Genomic DNA, 15405 nt, shown 5'->3' with positions numbered 1-15405 from the left:
AATGGCAGATGCACTTGGTACGTTTTAACAAATTTGAGAGTCAGAGGTGCTTTTTAGTAGTATATATGAAGATGTCCTGACACCTACATCAGCCAGAACATGCAATTGATTTCAAAGTGGCTTGGTTCTGTTTTCTGCACCATATTCATGTTTATATGAGAGAACGTCAAATGCAGTCATTCACACGTGACAATATACATACATGCATACATTCAATTTGAAATTTGGGGCCTGCAATTAAAAAATGAGTTGATTAGTTCAAATCAATGTGAAATACAGCCCCTCCATCACCACACTGCTTTTTTCGCCATGTTACTCTCGGGGATGCCACAGTTTTACAATGAAAGCCACAACTGGCAGAATTCCAGACTACTCTGGCAATCCTATGACCTCCTCGGCTCCTCTCTCCATCTGCTCACTTCCTCCCTGCCAGTAGTACACAGCTTCAGTCCAACTTTCCAGTTCTCTTCATCATCCCTTTTTTCCTAGGTCCCTGTTTTTCAGACTACTGCCTAATTGGTCCTGCTTCCTTTAACCACTTTGTTTCTTGACTAGCCTCCTTATCATTCTTCTCTCTCTGCCACAGCAGACAGCCCCAATGTTATAAAATTTATTCACTTCCCCTCTTATTAGCAGCTTCATGCCTCAGTTTTTTATCTCCTCTTTTCCTGAAACTTCATTTACTTCCTACATTTCCTTTATGTTCCTTTTATTGCTCTATTTCTTAAACACCATGTCATTGCCTCTAAGGTCCCTTTTCCTTAGTCTCCCTGCCTCCTAGGGCTTCATTTCAGTCCTCAGCCATCCATTGTGAGGTCAGGTTCCAGTCCCAGCCAAACTAACAATTTCCCCTTCCACCACAGAATCTGGACAGCAGGTTGTTCAATTCCGTCAAGAACAAAGATTCTGAGCCACCATTAGCAGTTCAGCCAATCAGCACCACAGGCTTCATTGCCACAAGCATAATGCAATATAGATGATTCTCTTCTGCTTTCTAAGCTCTGAAAACATTCATGAATTTTGCATTCCAGACTAAAAGTCATTCCTCTCTAAAGCTTTTAAGCACAGTACTTTCTCTGGCAACATCGCTGTTGCACAGTTGGATCTCATGGTAGGGTAAAACCATTTGACGTTGGAGCTGGAACCCCTTTTAGGGTAACACACTAGAATAAACAGACAGTTGCTTGCTCTGAACAGTAATGACCACTTCTGAAATCCATTATACCAGAGGGCACAGTGGAAGACTTCAAGATTAACGCTCATCCCTAACCCTCTTTGCCAATGTTTAAGAAGCAGAAACCCAGTGTTGCCATTGTTGGGTTAGAACAACAAGCAGAACACAGGGCTAGTGTGCAACATGCTTCAGTGGTGCAACTAGGCTTTCTTTCACCCAGGTCAAAGACTCAGTTCGGCACATACGTACATACATGGGGTATGCATGTTTGTACACAGTTCTTTGCTCTCTTCCAATATTTGGCTTCTGAGAAGAAGAAGAAGAGTTTGGATTTGATATCCCGCTTTATCACTACCCGAAGGAGTCTCAAAGCGGCTAGCATTCTCCTTTCCCTTCCTCCCCCACAACAAACACTCTGTGAGGTGAGTGGGGCTGAGAGACCTCAAAGAAGTGTGACTGGCCCAAGGTCACCCAGCAGCTGCATGTGGAGGAGCGGGGAAGCGAACCCGGTTCACTGACTCTTCCCTTTGGCATAGGCAAGGTGAAGGGAGAAAGAAGGAAGGGGTGTCTGTCTTGGGCAAGATTGGATGAGCCAACAAAGACAAAAGCAAAACCACTTTGGACTTATGGAGGGAGTGGCTGGGCAGCCCAGACTTATCGCGGATTGGCTGATGGGTTGAGAGTGTCCATAGCACCCTCTGGGGGCTTCATCCTGAGCACAATTCCTGGCTAAACACCCTTAGTTTCAGCACTGGCATACTAATCCGTAAAAACACATAAGCATGTTTTTGTACCACATGTACTTATTATTCAATAGCACTTCTATGACCAGCCGTTTTTATGAACGATTAAATATGCCTGTGCAAGGAGCAAAAGGTAAAAAAAAAAAAAAAAGGTAAAGGACCCCTGGATGGTGAAGTCCAGTCAAAGACAACTATGGGGTTGTGGCACTCATCTCGCTTTCAGGCTGAGGGAGCCAGCATTTGTCCACAGACAGCTTTCTAGGTCATGAGGCCAGCACGACTAAGCTGCTTCTGGCACAACGGAACACCGTGACGGACACCAGAGCACATGGAAATGCCGTATACCTTCCCACCACAGTGGTACCTATTCATCTACTTGCACCGGCATGCTTTCAAACCGCATGGGGGCAGGGAATCAGGACATGCACTGTCTTGCAAGCTCATCAGAGCACCCCTAGCTGCAGTTCTAAGAGTTGGCCACCAAAGAATCAATTTGAAGCTGCAAGCTCTTCCCCTAAGCCAAGGTGGCATCCGTTGGTATATAGACACCCTCTTGATGCCCACATAGTCCTCTGTCTCCATGGAATAAGGCTTGGAAGAAGCATTCTGTTGGAGACAATAGAATGGTTGCGGTTTGTGTTTAGCTGTGGAGCCAGTGATAGCTTCTCTGGTTTTCAAATCTGCCCACAGATACAAAAGGTTGGCCATCCTTGCCTTAAACCTTTCATGAGTAAGCCAGCCTGCAAAAGAGTATTTTAAAAAGCTGAACTCGGAGATGAAGTTTACACAAACTATTTGTTAATAAGGGGTGGTGAAATTAAAACTCGAACTCCATCTGTTCAGTATCCAAACCACTGCAGCCAAGGATACATATGCTTTTCATCAATCCATGTTTCACTTAGGAATTATTAATATATCAGTAAGAAAGGTTCAAAAGTATTTTCAAAATCAGCTTGGATTTCTCTGACTTGGTTTTATGATAGATTATCCAATGAGAGTTTGCTTCACTATTGACTTTTTTTGGCTTTGGAACCTTTGCCAATATATGATATTTGGTTAATGATGTAACCCCAAGCACATCTAGGAAGAAACAAAAGTTCCAAGCAATGCCATAAACTTGAATAAAACAAAACTACAGAAAGAAAGTTCTATTACATTTAGAGCAGAACTTAAAATTCTCTATTTCACTCGAAAGATTTGGGTTTTTTTTCTTATTTGAGCATAAAACTGCATGATTCCAGTAATAAAAATGAAAAGCCATCTAATTTGTGAGGAAGAGATGCATGTGAATTTAAGTTAAAATACAGCTTATAGTTTAATGTACTTATAAATGTACTTACATTTATACTTAAAGTACTTTAATCGTTTTTAATGATTTCTCAGTCTGTTGTAATGATATTTAGAAGCACATTAGGTTTGCTTATTTAAAAACTGGAATGCTAAACTGATATAGATTGTTTTAACAGTTAATTATAGAACAGTTTCATACTTTCTTCCAGCAATGTCAGCAGCTAGTTGCCAAATACATTAGAGCATCAGAACTTCATGGGATGTCAGGAGTAGAAACAAATGATAGGAGGAGCCATTATGGGTCCATTCCTGTTTGTGACTTGTGCTCCTGAAGAAACAATTCACTTGTTTTTATATAGACTCATCAGGGTCAGGTTTAAGGTGCTGGTTTTGACCTTTAAAGCCCTATGCGGCCTAGGACCCCTCGTACCTATGGGACCTCCTCTCCTGGATGACCTTAAGGTCCATAAATAACAACACTTTGGAGGTCCTGAGCCTCAAGGAGGTTAGATTGGTCTCAACTAGTGCCAGGGCCTTTTCAGCCCTGGCCCCGACTTGGTGGAACGCTTTGTCACAAGAGACCAGGGCCCTGTGGGATTTGACATCTTTCCGCAGGGCCTGCAAGACGGAGCTGTTCCACCTGGCCTTTGGCTTAGACTCACTCTGGCCCCTTATATGGAATTTGGTATATAAATTTTCCCTTGGCTTTCTTGCTGGCCCATGTAGAACCAGCATGGATAGCTGACTTGGGTGAATATCTGATGTTTCCTCCCTGTATGGTCTTGATTTATGGTCTACTACTAAAATGAGGCTGCATTTTAAGCTTTATTTTAAGCCGTATTTTAATTAACTGCCAGTCCTTACCATTGGCACGTGACGACAGGTCCAAGCTCGACTGCTTCACTGTGCTGGCCTGGGAGCTGCCATTGCAAAGCTGCATTCTTCTTCATCACACACCCCAAGCTGCTGCAAGCTGCAGAGCTATGGGCATGGCAGTGACTATGCCAGTCTACCAAATCCCACCACTGCCAACCACTGGTTTAGATTGCAGCTTCAGAAGTCAACTGACATTAAACCACAAGTAGACCAACTCTAAGAATGAAGTTCTACATTTTTATGGGAATCTGAGACTCATGGCCGAGGGTGGGTTTCCAGTGCCCAGGGCAAGGCAAACATTGCACCCCTTAAACCATTAAGTGTGTGAAATATCGGGGGGGGGGCAAGAGAGAAGAAGTGGGGAGAGGAAAAGGTAGTGTAAGAGAGTCTCAATCCAACAGAGGGGTCAGTGGGTCAGAATTGGAGATCCTGGGCGAGCATGATACTCTTAATCTCAGGGTTGTTGGTTTGAGCCCCATATTGGGAAAAGGGGGTTGGTCTGGATGACCCTCGTGGTCCCATCCAACTCTACAATTCTATGATTCTAAGTGCTGGATAGTTGTTGTTGCAAGCATGATACAATGTGTGTTGAACTGATGTCGTAGAAAGCTTTATAAATGATTACCTGGCCTGCCAGTAAGCAATGTTGTTTTGGATTCAACAAAACACCAAGTACATTAGAACTGGAGCGTACCTATAAAAAGTGTGATTTTACAAACCCAAATACCATAAATTCTCTTCTGAACTAGGGCAGGATGATACTATTCACCCCACCTAACGTTTCTCTGGCATTGTGGGAGGTCCTCTTTCTGTGCTGCCAGAACAATGTGGGATGCCTGGGCTATGTGGCAATTATTCACACTGATTTCAAGGCGAAGGGAAAGATGACTTACAAACAGCCTGCCCAAAGTAAAAAAAATGAAATGTGTAGCACTGAATAAATTACCTTTAACATTGCTTCTTCCAAGTTTCAGGGTATAATTGAACTTGACTGCCACAGGATGCAAACATTGATCACTCCCCCATTTTCTTCTTGGTAGGTCATTAATTAGTACATCTCAAGAAAAAGACAACTTTCGTGACTCAGTCTTTGCACTCCTAAAAAAATAGCACTGTTATTTAGTGAAAAGAAACATGGAATTGCAGAGTTCTAATACTATATATGGAAGTTTTTTTCTCTCCATTTTGCATTAGCTTTAGTTACTGTTCAGAAGCCCTGTTCGGGCAACTGATAGCAGAATTGTGCTTCAGAACCTCAAGCTTCCCACTGTTCGTTCTATCTATCTATCTATCTATCTATCTATCTATCTATCTATTTATTTAAAAAAACCAACCTCAAATGCTACTTACTTGTACATTTTTTACATTTGAATTTAGGGACCTGCATGATTTTGCATAAAATATTGAGTGGGGAGTTGAATCCTCCCGCAAAACCCTGTAGAATGACTCTGATGTTTCGCAACGTGAAAGTTTCCAAGAGAAGCTGAATTTTGCCATCTTTTCCCTCATCTTCATTAGCTGCTAGGGTAGTAAGGGCTTACGTATGTGGCCTCTAGTCCTAGTCCTGCTTTTCACTGAAGGAAGCAATGCAGGTTGGAAGGGCTCTTTTGAGGGTGCCCATCCATACATATTGGGAATAGTGCACAGCAAAGCCACAAATGTGAGTCTTACCTTTCTACAGTAGGCTGTACTCCAATTATGCAGAAGTCAGGTGTTTCCACCTCCTTATCCTCCATCCAGGCAAATGAGTTATATTATCAACTGTCCAGGGGCATTCCAGCCAAGCAAAATAACCTGTGGTGGTTTGGGGTACACAGAGCAGGGCTGGTGAGGGTTTGTGGTACGGTGATGATCCCAATGGCCAGGTAGAGTGGTCTGGAAGCCCACATTAGGTCTGCCAGCTATATTAGATTCCATGTCCATTTTTATTTCAGGCAAGTTGACATTAAGAGGGAGCAGGAGTCACAGAGAAGTGATACTAAGATGGAAGAGAGAGCAAAATTAAGCAGAAGGTGAGAGGAAGGGGGAGAAAAAGGCAATACCAACAGGTGAGGAAGAAGGTAGGATAGAAATATTTGAGAAAGAAGTAGAGAAGAAAAGGTACGCAATGGGGCCAAGAATGGAAAAGCAGCGTGATTTGTGTGTGAAAGCAAGGGGGCAAGGGGCCCTCTGGGCCCCCAGGAACCTGGAGTGTTAGGCCCCAGGCTGTAGAGTGTTTTGCATTCCTTAGAACTAAGGATCTTGGCATAAGTGAAGGCAGGAGAATTTGGCCTTTGCGTACAAGCTAAAAGAAAACTAATGGGTTGTAATAATGTTAGCATGTTACATATTGCTCCCTCTCTGGTTTTCACTGGTTGCAACACACTTCAAAGGGTAATTATTCTGTGGTTTAATACGACACATAATGGGCACCTCTGCAATTGAATATTGTTATTATTCTCTCTCACACCTTTAATTAAACTAATATTGTGCAAAACCAAAAGGGTCTTGGCTCAGATCCATCCATACTCTTAATTCCATTAAGGGAATAGCGTTTGGTTTTTTTTATTGAGTTGCATGTCATTTATTCATCTGCCTTATTGCTCAATTCTCTCAGTGAATTATAAATAACATATCATTTAGTAATACCTCAAAACTACTTTACCTCCTCTGTTGTGCTCTCCCCCCATGCTTTTATTTTGTTTGTTCCACAAGAAATATATGTTACATTTTATTAATACAGCTCCTTTCAAAGGGTAATGGCATGGAAATAAAGGAGAGGGAGAAATTCAATTAAGGGGATGGAAGCAGTTAGAGGGAGGAAAATGTGAAGTCAGTCTTTTTCTTGATTTAAAGAGGAAAGAAGATTGAAGCTTTGTCAGTGACTTGTTCATCAAATACAAAGATGTGGGGATTTCATAATCCCTTGCAATTTAAAATTCCCAGTTACACAAAAAGTTTTTCCTATTAATTTAAATATATATAAGTGGATGAAAAAGTATTAACTATGCGTTCTTTCTATACAAGAAAGGGATTATTGTACAGACTGGTTTTGCAAATGGAGGGCAATTTGTTTATTAAAAAAATTATGGACCTCTATTCTTAAAAAGGGACACGGGTGGCGCTGTGGGTTAAACCACAGAGCTTAGGACTTGCCGATCAGAAGGTTGGCGGTTCGAATCCCCACGACGGAGTGAGCTCCCGTTGCTCGTTGCCAGCCCCTGCCAACCTAGCAGTTCGAAAGCATGTCAAAGTGCAAGTAGATAAATAGTACCGCTCCAGCGGTAAGGTAAACAGCGTTTCCGTGCACTGCTCTGGTTCGCCAGAAGCGGCTTAGTCATGCTGGCCACATGACCCAGAAGCTGTACACCGGCTCCCTCGGCCAATAAAGCAAGATGAGCGCCGCAACCCCAGAGTCGGCCACGACGGGACCTGATGGTCAGGGGTCCCTTTACCTTTACCTTTATTCTTAAAAATAAATAAAAATGAAGCAGTTTACAACAGCAGCACACAAAACCGTACAATTAAAAAGCAGATAAAAAGTTAAAAACAGAAAGAGCCGGCCCTCCCATGAGGCAAAGTGAGGTGACTTCAGGCAACAGGATCCCCGGGAGCGGCAGATTCAGTCTCCAAGGAACACATCATCCACTGCTGCAGTGGGCAGTGCACTCCTCCACCATCTTGGTGAATAGGAGGCATTGCTTGTCTTCTCCCACCCACTGTTCCGTTCTTAATCTTTATTCCCTCTCCCCACCCCTGGTCCTGATGTAGTTCTTCACTCCCCTGTTCTTCCCTTGTAGGGGAGGCGCAATTTTGTGGTTTGCCTCGGTGCCAAAGTGCCTTGGGCCAGCCCTGAAAACAAGACACCAGCTAACTACTGTATAGTGGAAAAATATATTCTTAGATGCCTGCATAGGCCTGATGGAATGGCGAAGTTTTCAGCAGACATCTAAAAGTTGAAACAGAAGCTTCCTGCTCAAACTCGATTGGCAGAGTGTTCGCAGTACTGGATCAATGAGACTGAAGACCCTATTTGTTGTTGTTGTTGTTGTTGTTGTTGTTGTCAGGTGACCCTTGCAACGTAAATACGTAGGGGCCCAAGCAGGCCAATTCCCTCCCCCCCCCCCCATACCCTCAATATTCAGTGGGTCCTGGAAACTACTGTAGGGCAGTGTTTTCTGTTTTCTTTTTATTAATCCCCCCCCCTTTAATTTACAAACTAAAATCTTTCTTTTGCATGCATACCTTCAGTATACAGAAATCACTACAGTGGTACCTCGGGTTACAGACGCTTCAGGTTACAGACGCTTCAGGTTACAGACTCCGCTATAACCCAGAAATAGTACCTCGGGTTAAGAACTTTGCTTCAGGATGAGAACAGAAATTGTGCTCCAGCGGTGGCAGCAGGAGGCCCCATTAGCTAAAATGGTGCTTCAGGTTAAGAACAGTTTCAGGTTAAGAACGGACCTCCAGAATGAATTAAGTACTTAACCCGAGGTACCACTGTATTGTTTCAGACTCTTCCTATGTGTCAGGGATAGGACCACCCGGTTTCAGTATAGGAAGGAATGATATGCATATTCTCAAGAAAGGCACACATGGACCAGTGAGGCATTTGGAAGACTTAGCTGTTAGGCTCCAATTGTCAGCATTAAGCTTGACATCTGAAATTTGCATGTGATAATTGCCACTGAAACGAAATTAGTGTGAATGAAAATGGAAGCATCAATGTTTTTCTAAGCCCAGTTCCGCATGAAAGTAAGTCGTTAGCGAATGAAATGTTTGTATAGAAACATTATCCTACCCTGCTAAGTAGATATTTTATTTAAAGGTTACTGCTGGAATCATACACTTGGTTCAGCAGGTTTAAGCACTCATGTAATCACCGAGACTAAAGGATTTGCATGGATACAACAGCATTGCAGCCCAAGTCCTTAAATTGTTCAAGATGGCTGGGGTCCCAACACAGTGAGATGCACTTAAGCCCATTAATGCTGGTGAGTTGAAGCAGGCCTAGGTCTGCTGAATGGGTGGCGAAGATGGAACTTGGTTTGCAAAGAAATATTCAGGGAGATTTGGTTGCCTTGGCTTGATATAAACAGGATCTTTTATTGTACTTAAGCTACTAAGGGAATGAGAAAACATGACTTTCTCAAGTGCACATCCATATTTTATTTTATTTTTTTAAAAAAACAATATTCTAGAATTGGGATACAAATAAATATTTAGGAAAATGTTCTATTTTTAGTGTTCCAGCCTTGTTTTTCCCCTTAAGTCTTTACTTAGTCATAAGCTTCTCATTACGTATGCTGTAAGGACAAAATCCCTGAAACAAAAAGGTCTCCTTTCACAGCTGCAAAATTGTTCTAATTGGCTTTAATTGTCTCCTGATTGCTTAATCTCTTTACTGGCTTCATGAGTGGGGAATGCGCTTGCTAACCCCACAATACCCACAGCTTCCAAGGAAGTGGAAGTAATAATGCTGTTTCCAAATAAATGGATTTAAAAACAAGGCATTTGAACTATGACAGATAAGTTGTTTTTGAGTTATAGAGGGAGGTTGTAGTTGGAAACATCTGGAGGCCATAGGTTCCCCACACCTTCCTTAAATAATAGTGAAATATGCTCAGAGTCGAGAGTGGATTTCATGCTCTTTATTCAGCTCATAGTGGTGAGGAAGAATGGAAGTTCCCTCAGAATGTCTGCTTTATATACATTATTTACACAATGGGCCCCACCTGATTGGCTAATTCCAGGATTCACCTGTAGGCCAATCTGGTTGCGGATGCACTTCCACCTGGAGCTGGATTGGGTGGCTCATGTGGACCAATCAGACTGCTGCATTCTGGACCCTATTGTTCTAGGACCAATCAGACTGCTGCCTTTTCGATCCTATTCAACTCAGTACATAACAAATAGCAACCATTCAAAACTAATCAAGTGTACCTCTGTCAAAGACAAATATCTTTCATGCAAATGTTTATTCTCCTTACTCACCCGAAGCCAGTCAGATCTGGACCGCCAGCTTCAATCTGACTCTCTGCAGACCTTACAGAATTATAATTATTTATTATTATTTATTCCTTCCCTTACCTGCTGTTCACCTCAAGGTCCCAGGGTGGGATACAACAATTTTAAAAATACAGTATTAAAAACAGTTTAAAACAAATTACATTCAAAAGAACAAGACAAGTCCTAGAAAACATAGTATTTCAGGTGTCAGAGGCCAGCATAAAGATGTGCGTCTTCAGCACTTGACGGAAGCCACATAATGAAGGAGCAAGACTCACCTCTGTGGAGAGATAGTTTTAACTGCTATGTATAAGCAGGGACGTGGGTGGCGCTGTGGGTTAAACCACAGAGCCTAGGGCTTGCTGATCAGAAGGTCGGTGGTTTGAATCCCCACAACGGGGTGAGCTCCCGTTACTCGATCCCAGCTCCTGCCCACTTAGCAGTTCGAAAGCACGTCAGAGTGCAAGTAGATAAATAGGTACCGCTTCGGCGGGAAGGTAAACGGCATTTCTGTGTGCTGCTCTTGTTCGCCAGAAGCGGCTTTGTCATGCTGGCCACATGACCCGGAAGCTGCATGCCGGCTCCCTCAGCCAGTAAAGCGAGATGAGCGCTGCAACCCCAGAGTCAGCCACGATTGGACCTAACAGTCAGGGGTCCCTTTACCTTTATATGCACCCCAAGTGTTTGTGCTTCATCCCCCTGCACATAAGAAACAAATCTTGTGTAGAACCCGGGTATGTATACAGTGGTACCTTGGGTTAAGTACTTAATTCGTTCTGGAGGTCCGTTCTTAACCTGAAACTGTTCTTAACATGAAGCACCACTTTAGCTAATGGGGCCTCCCGCTGCTGCTGCGCCGCCACTGCACAATTTCTGTTCTCATCCTTAAGCAAAGTTCTTAACCCGAGGTACTATTTCTGGGTTAGCGGAGTCTGTAACCTGAAGCGTATGTAACCCAAGGTACCACTGTATAGCAGAACACACAATTGGCTTTGTAAATCTAATTAGTTGCCAGGAAAGTTTTTAAAATATCAACTCCCCCCACCCACAAATCACCCCGAATACGGTATAATGAATCACTGGATGCAGTGTTTCACGCAAAGAAATCAATTAATACAGGTTTGCCTATAAAACCTCACAGTCTGGCTGAAAAACAGCAAATGAGAACTAATGAATCATGCTAATGAGAAATGTTACTATTTTCCAGAGTGAAATGTGGAGGAGTGCTATATATTTCTGTGTAAAAGATAGCACTATTTAATGTTCGGTAATTTAGGGATAGTTAGCAGGAAAGTAACCAGATTCTTAGTAATGATAAATCAAAGCAGACAATACTATGAATACAAGAAAAAGAAAAGAAAAATATCTCTAGTGACGGCAGTGGCAGAACATAGCTAACCAAGTTTTAAAGGAAAGGCCGCTTCAAATACAGGGGTTAACTGGAGAAGCCAGAGCACATCCTCTCATTTTAATATCGTTCAGGACCCTTTAAGGACTACTTGATGTTAAACATTAGAATGTGCATAAATATATCACAAGATAACAAAAGCCAGATCTTGCCCACGACCCCTTCAGTATATAGTGATCATGAGAAAACATCCACCCTTTGGTGATTCTCGACTGCACTAAACTGCTGTGAGGTTTTAAGGAAAGGCTGTACCTCAATGGGACAGCATCTGCTCTGCTTTCTGCAAAGAAGGTCACAAATTGCCCCCCCCCATCTCCAAGCAGAGCTGAGACCTGCCTGAAATTCTAGAGGAAATGCTATCTTACTATGCTTATTAGTGATGGGTGGGCTACTGCAATCTTCATTGGGCTCTAGAGTAAGGTTACCAGATGTCCCCGTTTCCCGGGGACAGTCCCCGGATTTACAAATCAGTCCCCTGACAAAATCCTATCATTCCTATTGAAATTGAAAAGTGTCCCAGGATTAATTGAAAAAAAATCTGGTAACCTTACTCTAGAGTTCTAAATTCATTTGTTATTGCTGCTCCCTCCTGCAGGAGCCCCCTCCCACCCAACTCCTTGCTCCTGCTGCTGTTGCTGCTGCTGCTGCTTAGCAGTGGAAAGGACAGCAGAAGGAACTTTCTTCCCCTCCTTCCATCTTCTTCCTTCTCTCCCTGGCCCCACTCCCTCCGCTCCCTACCAGCTCAACCAGTTTTGTCACACTGGGCGTGGAGACTATGAGGTGTCAGCAGTGGCGTAGCGTGGGGGGGGGCAGGGGGGCAGCCGCACTGGGCGCAACATCTGGGGGGGCGCTCACACTCGCAGCTCTCTGCCCCTACCTGGCTCACTCTCTCTCTCTCACTGCAGTGCTGGCTGTGCGAATCTGATCCGAGCCGCCGGGTCGCCGCCCACTGTGTGTGGGGGGGCGGGTGCCAGGCATGCGGTGCGGTGCGGAGAGAGAGCGAGTGACTATCTGGGGGAGGGACAGTGCAGCGGGGGGGGGGCGCAAATGACTTGCCTTGCCCCAGGTTAGGGGGCGCAAATTACTTGCCTTGCCCCGGGTGCTGACAACCCACGCTACGCCACTGGGTGTCACAGCTACGATGTAGAATGGAAGGCGAGGAGGGCAAATTTTGGCATTGTACAGGGTGCTGCTGGAATTTGTGACCTCAGGTCAGCCACTGCTCCCTAGCCAGGTACCTGGAATTCTGGTATGCTAATCTAAGGTTCCCTGAGAATAACACATTCCCATGGTTCCTACGGGACGCAGGTGGCGCTGTGGGTTAAACCACAGAGCCTAGGACTTGCCGATCAGAAGGTCAGCGGTTCGAATCCCCGTGACGGGGTGAGCTCCTGTTGCTTGGTCCCAGCTCCTGCCAACCTAGCAGTTCGAAAGCACATCAAAGTGCAAGTAGATAAATAGGTAAACGGCGTTTCCGTGCGCTGCTCTGGTTCGCCAGAAGCAGCTTAGTCCATTCTGGCCACATGACCCGGAAACTGTACGCCGGCTCCCTCGGCCAGTAAAGCAAGATGAGCGCCGCAACCCCAGATTCGGCCACTACTGGACATAATGGTCAGGGGTCCCTTTACCTTTACCTTATGGTTCCTGCCTCTGGAACCATAATTGCAGCAGTGTTGCAGATGCTAAAGGCAAAGAAGGTAGAGTGAGTGTGGCGGGAGATGTACCTCACTTCCTCATTGTTGCTGCCGCCACCACAGCAAAAGTAAATGAGTAAATGAGTGGATGGTGAAATTTGAAAAATCAATTAAAAAGTGGGTGGCTAGAGGTCTCTTCTAGCTCAGATTAAACTCAAATCTTGAGAAGAACTGGGTTCATAATGCTTGTTTCACATTGAACATTATGAGCCACCATGGTCCATATTCCAAATAAAAAAATTACATACTTCAGCAACATTGCTAATGACTATCTTCCCGCTGGCTGGCTGCACATTTATTTCAAAACCCAAAACAGTTCAGTTGGGCAGGGTGGAAGGAAAGCCATGGTAGGATGGCATGTAGCTCACAGTTCATACCTTGGAAAACATGGCTGCTGATCAAAAGATTAAAAACAAAAATCACAAGCATTGGGCTCATTCGGAGTTTATTTTTTTAGTGCATAGAGATCAGTTGTATTTTTTTTAAAAAAAATATTTATTAGAGGCTTAATAGTTAAAGAAAAAAGAAACAATAAAAAAATTAACAGACAATACATCGAAAATAAAAAGAAAAACAAAAAACAATACAGCAAAACAACAAGAAAAACAAAAACATTTAAAAACACATCCAATATTTCCATATCTTTACCTTTCATTTACTTGTTTCATCGACCTCCTCACACCTCCCTTTTTTGTATTCTGGTTCAGTTAGCTATTTCAGCAAATCCTTTCCATCTTTCTCAATATTTGTTTATAATTTATCTTAACACAATCTAACTTTTAATTTTCCACTTTGGCCCATTAACAATCAGTTTTTGCTTAATTCTTTATAACATTTCTGCTAAAACCATATAACTTCATTCCAGCATTCTTCAGTTGTATTATTATGCCGTTGGACCCCACACCAGAGGGCAAGGTCACAAGAACCTTTCAGACTAGGTTTCTTTTATCAGCAATGTAAGCTCCTAAATGGTCAAAATTACAGTGCAGAGGTGACTCTCCAGGCTGTCTTTCACTTCTGAGTTGTTCTAATTGGCTCGGTAACCTGCAATTTTAGGGCAGTCGATGAAGTGACCCTCAGTCCTAACGATTTCGCTTTTGGAGAGCTAGAGCAGCACTGATTTTATGTTGCCTGAGAATCCTAACTGTCTCCGAAGAAACTCAGGTGTTTTAATTGGGGAAGTTTTGAGAACTTTGTTTTGTTTGGAGACTATGAGTGAGAATTTCCTAACCCTTAATCCTGGTTTCAATCTTTGTTAGAATAGTGATGTGTGTGGTTTTTTAAAAAAAAGCATTTTATTGTTATTCCATACCTTATTGGGTGGAAAAGCCTAATATATTACAGTGGTACCTCTGGTTACATATTTAATTCATTCCGAAGGTCCGTTCTTAACCTGAAACTGTTCTTAACCTGAAGCACCACTTTAGCTAATGGGGCCTCCTGCTGCTGCCGCACCGCCGGAGCACGATTTCTGTTCTCATCCTGAAGCAAAGTTCTTAACCCGAGGTACTATTTCTGGGTTAGCGGAGTCTGTAACCTGAAGCGTCTGTAACCCGAGGTACCACTGTATATCCTAAATTTCAGTACAAAGTTGTCCTTCAGTGCAATTTCCCCAAACATCACATCTGGTAGAACCTGGCCAGTTTTTAAGCCAAGCAAAAGTTTCACAAAACCAGCACAATCTGCATACAAGTGTCTTGCTTTGCGGCTGTCAAGCTAGACAAAGCAGGCAGGCGTGTGGCATTTCAGGAGAGCTCAATTTTGGTTGTGGCACTCAGATCCATTCCTCAGTTTATTATCAGACGGGAGCAGGCAGCTGAGGAGATGAGATGGCAAATAGCAAAGGCATACCAGCTGAAGGGCTCAGGCAAGGAACATTTTGACAGATTTAGTGGGTTCCAAGACTCCCTGAAAACGGGAAGCCTTTGATCGTGGGTGCACTTATGCAGCGCTCAGATGAGAAAGGCACATTGTGATCCTTCAGAGATTTGCACTGAGAAGTCACACTTTGGCGTGCACATTTGTGCCACGTAGTCATTAATTCCCAAGTTAACTTCGGCAGCCATGCATTTGATAAATGTGATTTTCAAAAACACAGGGTCACTATCTACACACAGAAGCATTTTCTTAAAGCACGTTTCTTGTGAGGATTTTGCACTGAGAATAAATGGAAATATACTTACACCTCAGTTTGCATTCAGGGCTTCTGTAATTACGGCTAAAGCAGAG

Source organism: Podarcis tiliguerta (genome assembly GCF_965153285.1).
Source record: "Podarcis tiliguerta genome assembly, chromosome: 10".
NCBI classification, from domain to species: domain Eukaryota; kingdom Metazoa; phylum Chordata; class Lepidosauria; order Squamata; family Lacertidae; genus Podarcis; species Podarcis tiliguerta.
The sequence above is the reverse complement of the archived record's forward strand: the minus strand, read 5'-3'. Positions refer to the sequence as shown.